A 20443-nucleotide genomic window follows, 5' to 3' on the forward strand; every position below is an offset into this window, starting at 1 on the left:
ATGTCATTTCCTTTCGGGCGGGACGCTGAGAGGTCAGGATTCAGAAAGCGAAGGACGGAGTACTTGAGCCTGGCTGCGCTTGCTTGCTGTTTTTACACTTGTCCGTTCGCCGCTGCTAGAGAAGAGAAGCATTTATTTAAAAGTAGATGGGGTGGGGGGTGGGGGGTGGAGAGGAGAGCTGCCGTATTGGTGCGGGTGAGAGAGAAGGAAGCTGGTCGATGGATGGAGTATTTGAGAGAGAGGGAGCTGCTGGATTGCAAGTGCTGGTGGGGAGGCTTGAGAGAGAGGAGAGTTATTGGAATGGGGGGGGGGGGGGGTGTTTGAGAGAGGGAGCCACTGAATCACAGGGGCAGGAGGGGTTAAGAGAGGGGGAACTGCTGGATCACACAGGCTGGGAGTGATTGAGATAGGGGGAGCTGCTGGATTACAGGCACCTGGGGGGTTGAGAGAGGAGAACTGTCGAATTGGAGGGGGTCAGAGAGAGGGAAGCTGCCAGATCAGTAGGGGGGAGGGTGAAAGGGGAGAAGCTGTTGGACTAGGGAGGTTGAATGAGCTGAATCACAAGGCTGGGGGGGGGGGGGGGGTTGAGAGAGAGAAGGCCTGCAGAATCAGGAGGTGAGAGGGAGAAGGATGAGCTGCTGGACAATTGGAGGACAGTTGAGAGAGAGGCCAGCTGCCAAACTGCAGAGGAGGGGATGCTTGAAAGAGAGGGAACTGCAAATTAAGCATACATATCATTTGCGAATAGAGAAACTAAATGATCAGACAACAAAGGTAGAAAAAAGTATTTTATTCAGAATTTATTAACTGAAATATGTCAGCTTTTTGAAATGTGCATCTGTGATATTTTGTCTGTAAATTTCAATTCCTTCCTCCATATTAGCATATTCATTTGCATATGTATATATGCAAATGAATATGCTAATATGCTCCGCCCCATCCTTTGCCCCCCCAAATGAAACAGTCAAACTACGCCTATGCTTGAAATGGGTGTTCAGATAAACCAGTCCTTTACTGTGTATTGTACTTCTGATAGAGATTTACTAGTCACACAGCACATTCTGGGTCTCTGTCTCTTCCTATGGCCTTTGTTCTGTAAATTCACAAATGGAGCTAATTGTTTTATTTGCCTGATATTTAGCACCTGTTGCTAATAAGTGTCACAGTTGTGCAGTGGGAGATGTCTGTCCCCTTACCTGGAATTTCTGTTGATTCTAAAGGGATTTTCTCCTGTGCTCCAAGCCTGTTGATTGATCCTATTTACTCTGGTGGAGGCACAATTTATCTGAGGTGGTTTTGTTGCTCCCATTTGTTTTCTCTCTCTTTCTCCAAGGATATGTATTCATTTTGAAATGCAATAAAAACACAATTCAATAAGCTGTATCAGTTCATTATGTAATAAAATGCATGAAATCTACTAGTTGAATTTTTTTCCTTTAATATTTCATTTTGTTTTCTATTAAAACATAGGGGGGAAATGATTAGGGATCTTTTTCATTCTTTCCAACCCAAATAAAGTTGGAAAGAATTATACAAAAGTCTTGAAGAACATTCTAGACTTTGTTCATTTGTCTGTCTATCTGGGGGCAATATAGCTCTCCAGAAATGTAACAGAATGAGATTAAACTTGGCACGAGGAAAAAAAAACAGTAAAACAGCACAACAGCTGCCTTATCTTCAAAATACAATATGGTAAAATTGGGGGACAAGACATTTTTCAGATATGTTAGTAATAGGAGGAAGTGCATTACTTTCAGGCTTATTTTCGAAAGAGAAGGGTGCCCATCTTTCGACACAAATCGGGAGATGGGCATCCTTCTCTCAGGGTCGCCCACATTGACATAATCAAAAGCCGATTTGGGGCGCACTCAACTGCTTTCCGTTGCGGGGACGACCAAAGTTCATGGGGTGTGTTGGCAGCATAGCGAAGGCGGGACTGGGGCGTGCCTAACACATGGGCGTCCTCGGCCGATAATGGAAAAAAGAAGGGCGACCCTGACGAGCACTTGGCCGACTTTAATTGGTCCATTTTTTCTTGCGACCAACATAGTAGATGACGGCAGAAAAAGACCTGCACGGTCCATCCAGTCTGCCCAACAAGACAAACTCATATGTGCTACTTTCTGTGTATACCCTACCTTGATTTGTACCTGTCCTCTTCAGGGCACAGGCCGTATAAGTCTGCCCAGTACTATCCCCGCCTCCCAACCACCAGCCTCGCCTCCCACCACCGGCTCTGGCACAGACCGTATAAGTCTGCCCTGCACTATCCCCGCCTCCCAACCACCAGCCCTGCCTCCCACCACCGGCTCTGGCACAGACCGTATAAGTCTGCCCAGCACTATCCCCACCTTCCAACCACCTTCCCCGCCTCCCACCACCGGCTCTGCCACCCAATCTCGGCTAAGCTCCTGAGGATCCATTCCCTCTGAACAGGATTCCTTTATGTTTATCCCACGCATGTTTGAATTCTGTTACCGTTTTCATTTCCACCACCTCCCGCAGGAGGGCATTCCAAGCATCCACCACTCTCTCTGTGAAAAAATACTTCCATTTTTCTTGAGTCTGCCCCCCTTCAATCTCATTTCATGTCCTCTCATTCTACCGCCTTCGCATCTCCGGAAAAGGTTCATTTGCGGATTAATACCTTTCAAATATTTGAACATCTGTATCATATCACCCCTGTTTCTCCTTTCCTCCAGAGTATACATGTTTAGGTCAGCAAGTCTCTCCTCATACCTCTTGTAACGCAAATCCTATACTATTCTCATAGCTTTTCTTTGCACCGCTTCAATTCTTTTTACATCCTTAGTAAGATGCGGCCTCCAAAACTGAACCCAATACTCCAGGTGGGGCCTCACCAACGACTTATACAGGGCCATCAACAACCTTCTAGCTAAGGCCACTGCCTTGTCACACTGTTTCGTCACCTTCAAATCCTCAGATACTATCACCTCAAGATCCCTCTCCCCGTCCGTACCTATCAGACTCTCACCGCCTAACACATACGTCTCCCGTGGATTTCTATTCCCTAAGTGCATCACTTTGCATTTCTTCGCATTGAATTTTAATTACCAAACCTTAGACCATTCTTCTAGCTTCCTCAGATCCTTTTTCATGTTTTCCACTCCCTCCCGGGTGTCCACTCTGTTACAGATCTTAGTATCATCCACAAATAGGCAAACTTTACCTTCTAACCCTTCGGCAATGTCACTCACAAATATATTGAACAGAATCGGCCCCAACACTGATCCTTGAGGCACTCCACTGCTCACCTTTCCCTCCTCCGAGCGAATTCCATTAACCACCACCCTCTGGCATCTGTCCGTCAACCAGTTCCTAATCCAGTTCACCACTTTGGATCCTATCTTCAGCCCATCCAGTTTATTTAAGAGTCTCCTGTGGGGAACCATGTCAAAAGCTTTGCTGAAATCTAAGTAGATTACGTCTATAGCTCGTCCCTGATTCAATGCTCCTGTCACCCAATCAAAGAGTTCAATGAGATTCGTTTGGCACGATTTCCCTTTGGTAAAACCATGTTGTCTCGGATCTTGCAACTTATTGGCTTCCATGAAATTCACTATCCTTTCCTTCAGCATTGCTTCCATTACTTTTCCAATAACCGAAGTGAGGCTTACTGGCCTGTAGTTTCCAGCGTCTTCCCTATCACCACTTTTGTGAAGAGGGACTACCTCCGCTGTTCTCCAATCCCTCGGAACCTCTCCCGTCTGCAAGGATATATTAAACAAATCTTTAAGAGAGCTACCAGGTACTTCTTAGCCAGGATCAGGTGACCCTCAGGGGGAGGAATGCTGGCTTCGGCCTAACCCCTGGTAAGCCTTTTCTTGGTTGAGAGGTGCCCAGCTCTCCCACCGGTTGCCTTCTCAGGTGCCGTGGAGGACTTGCAGCTCATCTGCATATCCTCGGAGCCTTCGCCAGAGTGACTCCCAGGTCCGTTCCGATCCACTCGGGGCCTCTGCTCAAGGTGCACAGTGCTCCTACCAGGTGCTGTGGAGGACTTGCAGCGTTCTGCATATCCTCACAGCTGCATCCGGGGTGACTCCCAAATCCACCCCGACCTTCCCAGGGCCTTCGCCACAGTTACCCAGGGCTTTCGCTCCACCTACCCAGAGCTACCAGGTACTTCTTAGCCAGGATCAGGTGACCCTCAGGGGGAGGAATGCTGGCTTCGGCCTAACCCCTGGTAAGCCTTTTCTTGGTTGAGAGGTGCCCAGCTCTCCCACCGGTTGCCTTCTCAGGTGCCGTGGAGGACTTGCAGCTCATCTGCATATCCTCGGAGCCTTCGCCAGAGTGACTCCCAGGTCCGTTCCGATCCACTCGGGGCCTCTGCTCAAGGTGCACAGTGCTCCTACCAGGTGCTGTGGAGGACTTGCAGCGTTCTGCATATCCTCACAGCTGCATCCGGGGTGACTCCCAAATCCACCCCGACCTTCCCAGGGCCTTCGCCACAGTTACCCAGGGCTTTCGCTCCACCTACCCAGAGCTACCAGGTACTTCTTAGCCAGGATCAGGTGACCCTCAGGGGGAGGAATGCTGGCTTCGGCCTAACCCCTGGTAAGCCTTTTCTTGGTTGAGAGGTGCCCAGCTCTCCCACCGGTTGCCTTCTCAGGTGCCGTGGAGGACTTGCAGCTCATCTGCATATCCTCGGAGCCTTCGCCAGAGTGACTCCCAGGTCCGTTCCGATCCACTCGGGGCCTCTGCTCAAGGTGCACAGTGCTCCTACCAGGTGCTGTGGAGGACTTGCAGCGTTCTGCATATCCTCACAGCTGCATCCGGGGTGACTCCCAAATCCACCCCGACCTTCCCAGGGCCTTCGCCACAGTTACCCAGGGCTTTCGCTCCACCTACCCAGAGCTACCAGGTACTTCTTAGCCAGGATCAGGTGACCCTCAGGGGGAGGAATGCTGGCTTCGGCCTAACCCCTGGTAAGCCTTTTCTTGGTTGAGAGGTGCCCAGCTCTCCCACCGGTTGCCTTCTCAGGTGCCGTGGAGGACTTGCAGCTCATCTGCATATCCTCGGAGCCTTCGCCAGAGTGACTCCCAGGTCCGTTCCGATCCACTCGGGGCCTCTGCTCAAGGTGCACAGTGCTCCTACCAGGTGCTGTGGAGGACTTGCAGCGTTCTGCATATCCTCACAGCTGCATCCGGGGTGACTCCCAAATCCACCCCGACCTTCCCAGGGCCTTCGCCACAGTTACCCAGGGCTTTCGCTCCACCTACCCAGAGCTACCAGGTACTTCTTAGCCAGGATCAGGTGACCCTCAGGGGGAGGAATGCTGGCTTCGGCCTAACCCCTGGTAAGCCTTTTCTTGGTTGAGAGGTGCCCAGCTCTCCCACCGGTTGCCTTCTCAGGTGCCGTGGAGGACTTGCAGCTCATCTGCATATCCTCGGAGCCTTCGCCAGAGTGACTCCCAGGTCCGTTCCGATCCACTCGGGGCCTCTGCTCAAGGTGCACAGTGCTCCTACCAGGTGCTGTGGAGGACTTGCAGCGTTCTGCATATCCTCACAGCTGCATCCGGGGTGACTCCCAAATCCACCCCGACCTTCCCAGGGCCTTCGCCACAGTTACCCAGGGCTTTCGCTCCACCTACCCAGAGCTACCAGGTACTTCTTAGCCAGGATCAGGTGACCCTCAGGGGGAGGAATGCTGGCTTCGGCCTAACCCCTGGTAAGCTTTTTCTTGGTTGAGAGGTGCCCAGCTCTCCCACCGGTTGCCTTCTCAGGTGCCGTGGAGGACTTGCAGCTCATCTGCATATCCTCGGAGCCTTCGCCAGAGTGACTCCCAGGTCCGTTCCGATCCACTCGGGGCCTCTGCTCAAGGTGCACAGTGCTCCTACCAGGTGCTGTGGAGGACTTGCAGCGTTCTGCATATCCTCACAGCTGCATCCGGGGTGACTCCCAAATCCACCCCGACCTTCCCAGGGCCTTCGCCACAGTTACCCAGGGCTTTCGCTCCACCTACCCAGAGCTACCAGGTACTTCTTAGCCAGGATCAGGTGACCCTCAGGGGGAGGAATGCTGGCTTCGGCCTAACCCCTGGTAAGCTTTTTCTTGGTTGAGAGGTGCCCAGCTCTCCCACCGGTTGCCTTCTCAGGTGCCGTGGAGGACTTGCAGCTCATCTGCATATCCTCGGAGCCTTCGCCAGAGTGACTCCCAGGTCCGTTCCGATCCACTCGGGGCCTCTGCTCAAGGTGCACAGTGCTCCTACCAGGTGCTGTGGAGGACTTGCAGCGTTCTGCATATCCTCACAGCTGCATCCGGGGTGACTCCCAAATCCACCCCGACCTTCCCAGGGCCTTCGCCACAGTTACCCAGGGCTTTCGCTCCACCTACCCAGAGCTACCAGGTACTTCTTAGCCAGGATCAGGTGACCCTCAGGGGGAGGAATGCTGGCTTCGGCCTAACCCCTGGTAAGCTTTTTCTTGGTTGAGAGGTGCCCAGCTCTCCCACCGGTTGCCTTCTCAGGTGCCGTGGAGGACTTGCAGCTCATCTGCATATCCTCGGAGCCTTCGCCAGAGTGACTCCCAGGTCCGTTCCGATCCACTCGGGGCCTCTGCTCAAGGTGCACAGTGCTCCTACCAGGTGCTGTGGAGGACTTGCAGCGTTCTGCATATCCTCACAGCTGCATCCGGGGTGACTCCCAAATCCACCCCGACCTTCCCAGGGCCTTCGCCACAGTTACCCAGGGCTTTCGCTCCACCTACCCAGAGCTACCAGGTACTTCTTAGCCAGGATCAGGTGACCCTCAGGGGGAGGAATGCTGGCTTCGGCCTAACCCCTGGTAAGCTTTTTCTTGGTTGAGAGGTGCCCAGCTCTCCCACCGGTTGCCTTCTCAGGTGCCGTGGAGGACTTGCAGCTCATCTGCATATCCTCGGAGCCTTCGCCAGAGTGACTCCCAGGTCCGTTCCGATCCACTCGGGGCCTCTGCTCAAGGTGCCGCGCGCCTAACGGCGCGCGAAAGCTTTCCTTCTAATAAGTTCTGGGAGAAGAGGATATTTCTCTGGTAAGTGAACAAATTTTGCTTGTGCTTTCGGAATTTGAAGATTGGGGTTTAAAGGAGGAACTGTAAGTTAGTGATAGGCTGATATCCTTAATACTTTAGCAAGTTTTAAATTACGGAAAAAACTCAAAAAACACTAAGATGGAGTCAGCAGTCCAGCAGCGAGAGGGGTGCTATCCAGTCTTTTGCATTGAGTGTCACATGTATGATTATCTCCCAATTGGTGAGGTGTCATATGTGTGTGCCCGATGCAAAGAGCTCCTAGCTCTCAGAGAACGTGTCCGTTCCCTTGAGGCTAGAGTAGCAGACTTGATGGAGCTGAGGGAGACAGAGAGGTACATAGAGGAGACCTACAGGGATGTTGTAGAGAAGTCCCACCTCCAGTCAGGTAGCCCCTGTGCTACCTTGGAGGAGGGAGGTCTCCTAGAAGGAGAGCATCACCCTGGTGAAGTAGGAAGTACTCCTGTAGCCAGGACCTGCCCACCAGGGGATGTATTATCCTTTCGCACCGAGGATATATCTCCAAATGTTGCCCGGGAGGGAAAGGTTAGGACAGCTGTTGTACTTGGTGATTCGATCATTAGGCATATAGATAGCTGGGTGGCTGGTGGACGTGAGGATCGCCTGGTGACTTGCCTGCCTGGTGCGAAGGTGGCGGACCTCACGTGTCACCTAGATAGGATTCTAGATAGTGCTGGGGAGGAGTCCGCTGTCTCGGTACATGTGGGTACCAATGACATAGGAAAATGTGGGAGAGAGGTTCTGGAAGCAAAATTTAGGCTCTTAGGTAGAAAGCTGAAATCCAGATCCTCCAGGGTAGCATTTTCTGAAATGCTACCTGTGCCACGCGCAGGGCCCAAGAGACAGGCAGAGCTCCAGAGTCTCAATGCGTGGATGAGACGATGGTGCAGGGAGGAGGGCTTTAGATTTGTTAGGAACTGGGCAACATTCTGGGGAAGGGGGAGCCTATTCCGAAAGGATGGGCTCCATCTTAACCAGAGTGGGACCAGGCTGCTGGCATCGGCGTTTAAGAAGGAGATAGAGCAGCTTTTAAACTAGAAATGGGGGGAAGGCCGACAGTCGCTCAAAAGAGCATGGTTCGGGATAAGGTATCTTTCAAAGATATCACCATAACAGGGAAGATAGAGTATCCTGATAGTGAGGTTGCAAAAGAGATTGTAGTAGATCGGGTATCTTTAAATAACAATAAAAATCAGACAAAAGATTGCCAATTAATACTGTCAAGTACTAAGCATGATGTACTTAGGAACAACAAACATAGTTTGAAATGTCTATATGCGAATGCCAGGAGCCTAAGAAATAAGATGGGGGAGTTAGAATATATTGCACTAAATGAAAAATTAGATATAATAGGCATCTCTGAGACCTGGTGGAAGGAGGATAACCAGTGGGACACTGTCATACCGGGGTACAAATTATATCGTAGTGATAGGGTGAATCGGATTGGTGGAGGGGTAGCATTGTATATTAACGAGAGCCTTGAATCAAATAGATTGAAAATTCTGCAGGAAGCAAAACACTCCTTGGAATCACTGTGGATTGAAATTCCATGTGCAAAGGGGAAAAGGATAGTGATAGGAGTGTACTACCGTCCGCCTGGCCAGGACGAACAGACGGATGCGGAAATGTTAAAGGAAATCAGGGACGCAAACAAACTGGGCAACACAATAATAATGGGGGATTTCAATTACCCGCATATAGACTGGGGTAATGTAACATCTGTACACGCAAGGGACATAAGATTTCTTGATGAAATCAAGGACAGCTTCATGGAACAGCTAGTTCAGGAGCCGACAAGAGAAGGAAAAATACTAGACTTAGTCCTTAGTGGTGCTCATGATCTAGTGCAGGGGGTAACGATACGAGGGCCGCTTGATAACAGTGATCATAATATGATCGGTTTTGATATTGGCATTGAAGGAAGTGAAACTAGGAAATCAAGTACGCTAGCGTTTAACTATAGAAAAGGTGATTACGACAAAATGAGAAAAATGGTGAAAAAAAGACTGAAAGGAGCAGCTCGCAGAGTAAAAAACTTGCATCAGGCGTGGATGCTGTTTAAAAACGCCATCCTGGAGGTTCAGGACAAATATATTCCACGTATTAGAAAAAAGGGAAAAAAGACTAAACGTCAGCCGGCGTGGCTAAACAGTAAGATAAAGGAAATCATTAGAGCCAAAAAACAATCCTTCAGAAAGTGGAGAAGAGAACCAACTGAAAGTAACAGGATAGATCATAAGGAATGCCAAGCCAAATGCAAAGCGGAGATAAGGAGGGCAAAAAAGGACTTTGAGAAGAAATTAGCGTTGGAAGCAAAAATACATAGTAAAAACTTTTTTAGATACATTAAAAGCAGGAAACCGGCCAAAGAGTCGGTTGGGCCGCTGGACGAAAATGGTGTTAAAGGGGCGATCAAGGAGGACAAAGCCGTAGCGGAGAAATTAAACGAATTCTTTGCTTCGGTCTTCACCGAGGAGGATTTGGGGGGGACACCGGTGCCGGAAAGAATATTTGAAGCGGGGGAATCGGAGAAACTAAACAAATTCTCTGTAACCTTGGAGGATGTAATGGGTCAGTTCAGCAAGCTGAAGAGTAGTAAATCACCGGGACCTGATGGTATTCATCCCAGAGTATTAATAGAACTAAAAAATGAACTTGCGGAGCTACTGTTAGAAATATGCAATCTGTCCCTAAAATCGAGTGTAATACCGGAAGACTGGAGGGTAGCCAATGTTACTCCGATTTTTAAGAAGGGTTCCAGAGGAGATCCGGGAAATTATAGACCGGTGAGTCTGACGTCGGTGCCGGGCAAGATGGTGGAGGCTATTATTAAGAATAAAATTGCAGAGCATATACAAAAACATGGACTGATGAGACAAAGTCAGCACGGATTTAGTGAAGGGAAGTCTTGCCTCACCAATCTAATGCATTTTTTTGAGGGGGTAAGCAAACATGTGGACAATGGGGAGCCGGTTGATATTGTATATCTGGATTTTCAGAAGGCGTTTGACAAAGTGCCGCACGAAAGACTCCTGAAGAAATTGCAGAGTCATGGAATCGGAGGTAGGGTATTATTATGGATTAAGAACTGGTTGAAAGATAGGAAGCAGAGAGTAGGATTGCGTGGCCAGTATTCTCAGTGGAGGAGGGTAGTTAGTGGGGTCCCGCAGGGGTCTGTGCTGGGTCCGTTGCTTTTTAATGTATTTATAAATGACCTAGAGATGGGAATAACTAGTGAGGTAATTAAATTCGCCGATGACACAAAATTATTCAGGGTCGTCAAGTCGCAGGAGGAATGTGAACGATTACAGGAGGACCTTGCGAGACTGGGAGAATGGGCGTGCAAGTGGCAGATGAAGTTCAATGTTGACAAGTGCAAAGTGATGCATGTGGGTAAGAGGAACCCGAATTATAGCTACGTCTTGCAAGGTTCCGCGTTAGGAGTTACGGATCAAGAAAGGGATCTGGGTGTCGTCGTCGATGATACGCTGAAACCTTCTGCTCAGTGTGCTGCTGCGGCTAGGAAAGCGAATAGAATGTTGGGTGTTATTAAGAAGGGTATGGAGTCCAGGTGTGCGGATGTTATAATGCCGTTGTATCGCTCCATGGTGCGACCGCACCTGGAGTATTGTGTTCAGTACTGGTCTCCGTATCTCAAAAAAGATATAGTAGAATTGGAAAAGGTACAGCGAAGGGCGACGAAAATGATAGTGGGGATGGGACGACTTTCCTATGAAGAGAGGCTGAGAAGGCTAGGGCTTTTCAGCTTGGAGAAGAGACGGCTGAGGGGAGATATGATAGAAGTGTATAAAATAATGAGTGGAATGGATCGGGTGGATGTGAAGCGACTGTTCACGCTATCCAAAAATACTAGGACTAGAGGGCATGAGTTGAAGCTACAGTGTGGTAAATTTAAAACGAATCGGAGAAAATTTTTCTTCACCCAACGTGTAATTAGACTCTGGAATTCATTGCCGGAGAACGTGGTACGGGCGGTTAGCTTGACGGAGTTTAAAAAGGGGTTAGATAGATTCCTAAAGGACAAGTCCATAGACCGCTATTAAATGGACTGGAAAAATTCCTCATTTTTAGGTACAACTTGTCTGGAATGTTTTTACGTTTGGGGAGCGTGCCAGGTGCCCTTGACCTGGATTGGCCACTGTCGGTGACAGGATGCTGGGCTAGATGGACCTTTGGTCTTTCCCAGTATGGCACTACTTATGTACTTATGTACTTATGTAGGACCCGCCAGAACCTCTCTCAGCTCCCTCAATATCCTGGGGTAGATCCCATCCGGTCCCATGGCTTTATCCACCTTTAGCTTTTCAAGTTGTTCATACACATTCTCTTCCGTGAACGGTGCTCTATCCACTTCATTCTCATTTGTACTTTTTTCCAGTCCATCGCGGTCCTTCTCCAGGATTTTCTTCTGTGAAAACAGAACAAAAGTATCTATTTAGCAAATTTGCTTTTTCTTCATCATTATCCACATAGCAATTCGCAGTATCTTTTAGTCTCATAATTCCCTTTTTAGTCATTCTCCTTTCACTAATATTCCTGAAGAAATTTTTGTTACCCCTTCTTACATTTCTACCCATTTGTTCTTCCGCTTTCGCCAGACGTATCTCTCTCTTGGCTTCTTTCAGTTTCATCCGGTATTCCTCCCTGTGTTCCTTTTCTTGAGTTTTTTTGTATTTCTGGAATGCCAACTCTTTAGCCTTTATTTTCTTAACCACTTGCTTGGAGAACCATATTGGCTTCCTTTTTATCTTGCTTTTATTTACTTTCCTTACATAATGGTTTGTCGCCCTATTTATAGCTTCTTTCAGCCTGGACCACTGTCCTTCCACTTCTTGTACTTCCTCCCAGCCCATCATCTCCTTCCTCAGGTATTCCCCCATTTTACTAAAGTCAGCACGCTTGAAATCCAGGACTTTGAGGTTTGAGTGGCCGCTCTCCACTTTAGCTGTTATATCAAACCAAACTGTTTGATGGTCACTGCTTCCCAGGTGGACACCCACTCGGATATTTGACACGCTATCCCCATTTGTGAGCACCAGATCCTGCATCGCTCCCTCCCTCGTGGGTTCCGTCACCATTTGTCTGAGCAAAACACTTTGGAAAGCATCCACGATCTCTCTCAAAAAGGTGCCCAAACTGACCAGATGACCACCGGAGGGAATGATGACCTCCCCTTACTCCCCCAGTGGTTACAAACCCCCTCCTACCCTAAAAAAAAACATTAAATTTTTTTGCCAGCCTCTATGCCAGCCTCAAATGTTATACCCAGCTCCATGACAGCAGTATGCAGGTCTCTGGAGCAGTTTTAGTGGGTGCAGTGCACTTCAGGCAGGCGGACCCAGGCCCATCCCCCCTACCTGTTACATCTGTGGTTGTAAATGTGAGCGCTTCAAAACTCACCAGAAACCCACTGTACCCACATGAAGGTGCCCCTCTTCACCCCTTAGGGCTATGGTAGTGGTGTACAGTTGTGGGGAGTGGGTTTTGTTTGGGGGGGGTTGGGGGGGCTCAGCACCCAAGGTAAGGGAGCTATGCACCTGAGAGCAATTTGTGAATTCCACTGCAGTGCCCCCTAGGGTGCCTGGTTGATGTCCTGGCATATGAGGGGGACCAGTGCACTATGAATGCTGGCTCCTCCCATGACCAAATGGCTTGGATTTGGTTGTTTCTGAGATGGGCATCCTCGGTTTCCATTATCGCCGAAAATTGGGTACGACCATCTCTAAGGACGACCATCTCTAAGGTTGACCTAAATGTTGAGATTTGGGCGTCCCTGACCGTATTATTGAAACAAAAGATGGCCGCCCATCTTGTTTTGATAATACAGGTTTCCCCGCCCCTTTGCCAGGATGTTCTGTGAGGACGTCCTCAGGAAAACTTGGGTGCCCCGTTCGATTATGCCCCTCCACGGCACTCACATCACATCCATCCTTACTCTTACACTCAAACCAAAAAATTATACAAAACCATATTTTGGCAGAACTGGCCATTGCTTTATTTATATTAATAACCATCAAAAAATAATGCAATCAACAGCCAAACTAGAAACCACTCCCCCCTCCCCCAGCAATAGCAGCCTTGTATACCCACTACCCTCTCCCTGTTTTTACGGGCTAGTTGGTAACAACCTAAACCCATTTCCCATACGAATGTTCAACTAATAAAAATAGGTTGCCAGGCTTAGTGACCTTCTACCCCCAAAACTGCAACTCCCTGTAGAACCACCCAACCCCTGCTCTGCATCCAAAAATTCTCACCATCCCACCCCACTACCAGCCAAAGGGAGTGGGAAGGGAGGGAAAAACACTTTCTTTACCCCACAACTTCCTTATATCTGCTCCCAGCCTTCCACAAAAAATTAACCTGGCAATTTCCCAATTCCCCACATTGTTGTCTGCCTTTATTCTTTCCACCAATCCAGATATTCAATGCTTTTCTTCCCATTCCATGCTTCTCCAGATACAGTCTCTCACCAGCAACCTATCAAATTTGACTTTACAAATCCCCTTCTCTTTAATATATCAAACTACTCATGCCCATTCCTACTATCAAAGTCCCAACACCGCTTCCCCCTGCTTACCCTTTCACTATCCTTCCCAGCTCTCTGTCCAACTATCCAAAATTGACAAAAATCACCCCCCTCCCCCAACTACATGGACACAGCTCGGACCAAGGTTAAAAATCCACTGCTAAGATCAGTAGACTCTCTAAAGTGGCATTGTGACACTTAAAGGTGAAGGGAAGGAATACGTAGAAGCTGATAAATATAAGGTGAACTTGCTTAAGAAATATTTCTGTCTGTGTTCACAGCTGAAGGGCCAGGAGCAGGACCACCACAGAAGACAAATACAAATAGGAATGGAGGGGTAGTCCCTGAATGAATTTCAGAGGACTGTGTTTGTGAGGAGCTGGCTAAACTAAAGGTGGACAAATCGATGGGGCTGAATAGCATACATCCGAGGGTAGTGAAGGAATTTAGGGAAGTTCTAACTGCTCCACTGGCTGACATTTTCAATGCTTCTTTAGAGCAACATGCAACAGAAAGGGTCAAAATACACAACAAAGATAGTCCAGGAAAAAAGCACAAAGGGCTCTTAAGTATGGAACAAGTGTCATTAATAAAGCACGCCTGCCTATACCTGGGAGCCCTCAATGGTTCTTGAGTCAGGAGTGGTCCCAGAGGACTGGAGAAGAAGGCGACATTGAAGAGGTGGGCTTTGAGCAAGGATTTGAAGATGGGCAGGGAGGGGGCCTGGTGTATGGGTTCAGGGAGTTTATTCCAAGCATGGGGTGAGGCGAGGCAGAAGGAGCGGAGCCTGGAGTTGGTGGTGGTGGAGAAGGGTACTGAAAGGAGGGATTTGTCTTGAGAGTGGAGGTTACGGGTAGGAACGTAAGGGAAGATGAGGGTAGAGAGGTAAGGAGGGGCTGCAGATCGAGTGCATTTGTAGGTTAGTAGGAGAAGCTTGAACTGTTAACTTAACCAGTTAGTGGACATTTTTGGGATGTTATGAGCAGGATGTCCCAATCCTGGCTTTCTCATTGAGTCAATTAGGGGCCCGTTTACTAAGCTGCGATAAGCACTACCGCATGTTTACTACAGCTTAAAATGGCAAACCGCAGGGTACGCTCAGGCATCCTGTGGTAACTGCCAAACCAGCATACACTACCCTCAGGCTAAAAAATACTTTTTATTCTTTCTTGGAGGGGATGTGTCAGGGGAGCTGAGAATGGGTGTTCCTGTACTCATGTACATTACCGCTAACTGATTAGCACAGGATTAACACGTGAGCCCTTACCACCTGCAAAATAGGCGTCGGTAAGTCACACAGTAATTTCATTTAATGTCCACATGCTAATGGTAACATTAGTGCATGGCCATTAATACAAAAATTGGAAAATACTTCATTTTACTGCTGTAGTAAAAATGGACTCAGTGTGTGGTAAAAATCTGTGCAAGAATGACTAAGGCCATTTCTTACTGCAACTTAGTAAAAGGACCTCTAAGTGTGCATTACAATTCTATAATGCATGTTTTAAAATTCTAGTAAAACAAATGTGTGAAACCAACAGAAAAAAAACATCAATCATGAAAAATGCAGAAAAGAACATAAATCAATTGAATAAGAAAGGAATTGACAGGAGCACAATTCTTTCCTTCTTGTCCTGCCTTACCTCAAGGTATCTTGCTCCTCTCATTTCCTTCCTTTATTCAGACTTGCACCTGAACAATATTCTACACCATCTCTGCATCCCATCCAGCCCTTACTTCCTACCACAGCTCTTCTCTGTAATTAACCTTTCAAACTTTGGTACCCTTATTTCCCCCAGTGGCGTAGCCAAGGGTGGGCCTGGGTGGCCCACCCAGTAGCAGCACAACTATGATGTAGCTGGCCAGCCAAAAACTCCCAACTGTCCCTCCTGCATACAGTAGTTTTATTTTGAATCAGAACTGATTACCAGTCCAGTTACTTCAGTGAAAATAGAGTTGCAATGCAACATTTTTTATATCTCCCAGAATCTATAGAAGAATCTAGACTCTCTGCCTAACATTGGAATATACCCCAGGGGTTACACTTATACTTCATCAGTATCCCATACTACCTCCCACCAATGACCAAACTCAAACTAAATAGATACAAAACCAAATTCCTATCAGGGGCGTAGCCAGACTTCGGGAGGAGGGGCCAGAGCCCAAGGTGAGGGGGCACATTCCCCTCCCCCGCCAACCCCCCCGCCGCCATCTTTGACCCTCCCTGCCGCCATCTTTGACCCCTCCCCCGGCGTCACCAACCCTCCCCCATCGCCATCACCGTTGAGTACCTGTGCTGGCGCGGCTCCCCAATCTCCGCCAGCCGAAGTTCTGTGTCTTCACTGAAGACTCTACAGCTCGTCTCTGGGTCGGCGCGTTGCTGCAGACTGCTGCAGCAGCTGATCTGATTCTGCAAGCGGGAAGCCGATTCTCTTTGCGTGAATGTGCAGGACATCAGGACGATTCATACCACGCAAAGAGAATCGGCTTCCCGCTTGCAGAATCAGATCAGCTGCTGCAGGCTGCAGCAACGCGCTGGCCCAGAGACAGGCTGAAGACACAGAACTTCGGCTGGCGGGGATTGGGGACCCCCGCCAGCACAGGTACTAAACGGCGATGGCGACGGGGGAGGGTTGGCGACACCGGGGGAGGGGTCCAGGGCCAAATCTGAGGGGGCCCAGGCCCCCCAGGCCCCATATAGCTACGCCACTGGTTCTAACTAATCCGCACAACAAAACGTCTTACCAAACCTTCACAATCAACCAACAAACATACAGGATCAAAACACAGCTACAAATACTAGGAATTATCTTAGATAAACATCTATCCCTTGAAAACCAGGTATCAGCAATCACAGCAAAATTTTTCAAAACCCCATGGAAACTGAGAAGGATAAGATACTACTTTCTCAGTCATTCATTCTGCCTTATGGTACAATCATCGATACTACCCAACTAGATAATGCAATACAGCATATGTAGGTTGCAGAGAAAACATTATAAAATCGTTACAAACCCTCTCAAAACACAGCAGCAAGACTGATTTTTAAGAAGTCAAAATACAAAAGCACAACACCTCTACTTGAAAAGCTACACTGGCTTCCCATCAAAGCCAGAATATTTTTCAAAGCTTGCACCATCATTTTCAAAATCTTGTTTGGCATGGCTCCTGAATACATGTTAGACCTGATAGACCTTTTCCCAAGAAACGTTAACCCTGACTCCAGAGGATACCTACTACTACTACATCTACTCAACTGCAGAAATACAGCCTACAAGTCCATTTACACAACTGTGTTCAGCTATCTGGGCTCTAAGTGGTGGAACTCTATATCAAAGGCCATGAGAAGCATTAACAACTACCTCCAATTCAGAAAGGAACTAAAGACATATCTCTTCAGGGACAACCTATAGACATTCACACTCATGGACAAACTCTAAATACATTGCAACCACTATCCACCACTGTAATAGCCACATAACAGCTACGTGTAAGCCACTTTGAACTGAAACTTGCTTTTGGAAGTGGGATACAAGAACAAATAAATAAATAAATAAATATGGGAAATGTCATTATGAAATGAAAATAAACAGAAAATAACATGAAAATTAATATTTTATTGTTTACCAATAACAGTGCACACTCTTTCAAGAGAGTGTACACTATTTGCAAAGAGAGCACCCAATGCGTTTGCACAAATTAACATACACGGGCAAACTATTGAGCATGTACACCTGCACCCTAATTCTATATAGGATGCTCAAAATTGCACACACAATTATTGGCCTGTACCCAATTTGCACATGCAATTTAATTGATAAATGAGCCAATTAGTGCCGACAATTGGGCACTAATTGGCATTAATTTAAATTTGCATGTGCATCTTTAGGCATCAGGATCCATGTGTAAATTGTACAGGTGGCTACAAAAAAGGGGGGCCATGGGAGGGGCATGGGCGGATTATTTGTGTGCACTTTTACTGAATAAGGGAAATCCATGTCTAATTTAGGCATGTGAATTTGCAGCAGGTTTTATTTGGTATAAATCCTTGTACCCAAAATTGGGCTTGGATCCCAGCAGCAAACACTCTTCTGTAAATGGCATCCAACTCTGAACATTATTTATAGAATAGTGCTTAGTGCTAACTTTTATTGGCACTGATTTTATGGCACCATATACAGAATTCAGTCCATAGTATGCACTCTCATAAAGAGTGCACATGCATTCCAGATTCTATTTAAGGCACCTAGATTTGTGTGCCAAAATTTGGCACACAAATGGGAAAATTAGTGGATGATCATTAACACTGGAAATAGAAAAATTGACCATTTTATCCCTGTGGTAAAAATATCCTTAGTGTGCAGGAATAACCCATGTAAGTACTAACTAAGGCCACTTTTTTTTTCTGCAGTTTAGTAAAAGGACCCCTTTAATTAGAATATTCAAACAAATTTGTTGAAGGTATTAATCTTGGCTTTTGGCTGCGGCTCTTTCCGTGTTTTTTGTATGTTTTACTTTCCTTCTCCATTGTTCAAGAGTGCAGGTTTCCGGGTTTTTCCACTGGGCTGTGAGGCCAGTTCTCGCTTGGATAGAGTCTTTAGTTCTAGGTATAGAGTAGTCCCTTGTAGCATTAATGTCTTGCCCATTTGGAGTTGTTCCTCTGTAATATTTTGAGGTTTGTCTCTGACCTGTTGCCAAAAAGTTTTGATTTTTGGGCAGTTCCACCACATGTGATCAAAATCAACTTTTTCTGTACGTTCTCTCCAGAAAATGTTGGGGCTCCCCTCTTGTATTTTGTGCAGTCATTCTGGTGTAATATATATTCTGTGTATGATTTTATATTGTGTGTCCAGGTAAGATAGACACTTAGGGTTCCTTTTACTAAGCTGCGGTAAAAGGGAGCCTGCGCTAGTGTCAGTACATGTTTTTGACACGCGCTGAGGCTTCCTCTTATCGCAGCAGTTAAAAGACTATCTTTTTCTGAAGACAAAAAATGGCCATACAGTAAGTGAACCACTTGTCATGTGGCCATTTTAAGAGGGAGCACTTACTGCCACCCATTGAGGGTGCTGTAAGGGCTCCCGCGTTAACCCAGTGGTAACCGGGCAGCAATTACCAAATAGACACTTTTTGTAGCACTGGAAATGGCACCTGCTAGGGTGGGAACTACCACCAGGCTCCTGCTGTAGCTCAACGGTAGTTCCAGATTGGTTTGTAGCAAGCCTGTTGCCGCACACCAACCCTTTGGTAAAAGGGCTCCTTACTGATTTTTGATGATGTTTCCCAGATTTGTTCCCAGTATGTTTCTGTTCAGTCTCCTTCTCCCTGTTCCTATGCCTATCTTTATTTTAGATCCCATCTTGCCCATTTTGTTATGATTATCTTATATATAAGGGCCAATAAGCCCTTTGCCTGCGTGTCCTTTGTGTAGGAGTTACCCTCAAACAGCATTCCAAGAGAAGACCACACAAAGACTTGAAGATGTAGGATGAAAGTACGAAAACATAGTATGACAGAATCACCTCTTCCCCACTCAGGCCAGATCCTTCACACAAGAAACTACAACAACAAGGAATACCTCTCAGAGACTAACTCCTCTTGAAAACCCTCAAGGCTGTGCCAGAACCACACCAGGAAAGAACATCAGGGGTCATCCACTTGCAGAACTGATTACAATTACGTGCTTTGAATGTTGGAGTTACAATGTTGGTAGAGGGTAGATAGGAAATGTTTAGAAGTAGTGAACTTATTAATCAAAGGTAATCATTAATGAGATGTGAAGGCAAGTTAACCCCAGGCAAGAGAGTTAGATGTGCAACACTTTGTAATCACCAATTGCTGACTGTAATATGCTATGCTGTCAATAATGACAAAAACTGTTCAGAATGCCTTTTTATAAATTTATTCATAACCACTAAAAACATTTTAAAAAAGAATATTCAAACAACATGGATATGATGCTCACAATATGAGTATTATGGCAAGTGCAATGTTCAGACATTTAGAGAAAGGCATTGGGAGAAATAAATGTATGGTTAAACTGATGGTAAATTATATGTTCAGTTGAATAAGATTTGAGGAACTGGTCTTAGTTACAAGGTATGTGGAAAGCTAGTCCAGATGCAGAACAAGTGGATTGTCAGTTGCTATAGATATTATTGGCTTGGGAGAAGAGTCAGGCTTTCGCCTGCTTCCTGAAGATGGTCTTGAGTTAGGCAAAGCCCCGCTTGGGAGTGAGTTCCAGCATGTGGAGACTAGACATGCACTTTTCTGACTTCAGGTCAAGGGTGAACTGACCATCAGGATAATATGGCAGTACCCAAGGGTCCACAACAGTAAGGGGCCCTAGTCTCCATCTAGTTTAATCACTTTTGATAGGTGTTTAGGGGCCCATGGCCCTTATTGCCTGGTCTGCTCCTGCTTCACGAACATTCTTTAAATTAATCCCCTTATTTTCTAACTCCTGTTACCCTATCTTATCTATGTGTTCCACCTCTGCTTATACTTTATTCTGTCCATTAAGATGTTATATTGTGTGTTGTCTAGACATTGTAACTAGCATGCTATGACATACTATATACTGTTATTTCCACATTTTTACTGCTGTAACTGTCTGTTGCATATGCTCAACTTATTCTTGCTGTACACTGCTTTGAGTTTATTTCTTCAAAAGGGCTGTAAATAAATTCTTATAATAAATAAATAAACATTATGACTCGATTGAAACTAAATGTACAAAATCACAATTCTACCACTGTTCCACCCAAGTCTGCCCCAGAGCATGTCTACACATGGGCCACATAAAAGCATATGACTTCTTGTCACCATACCTTTATACACATATCACCTGTG

General features: G+C 46.8%; 1 long non-coding RNA gene across 1 annotated transcript in view; it reads right to left on the reverse strand.

The window, feature by feature from the left end:
- Positions 1-19280, reverse strand: part of LOC115462429 — a 44928-nt gene extending 25648 nt beyond the window's left edge. Inside the window, exon 1 of the long non-coding RNA XR_003940842.1 lies at positions 19170-19280. This is a non-coding gene — a long non-coding RNA (uncharacterized LOC115462429). The remainder of the gene's footprint in view (positions 1-19169) is intronic.
- Between the last annotated feature and the right edge of the window lie 1163 nt (positions 19281-20443).

Source organism: Microcaecilia unicolor, chromosome 2, assembly GCF_901765095.1.
Source record: "Microcaecilia unicolor chromosome 2, aMicUni1.1, whole genome shotgun sequence".
NCBI classification, from domain to species: domain Eukaryota; kingdom Metazoa; phylum Chordata; class Amphibia; order Gymnophiona; family Siphonopidae; genus Microcaecilia; species Microcaecilia unicolor.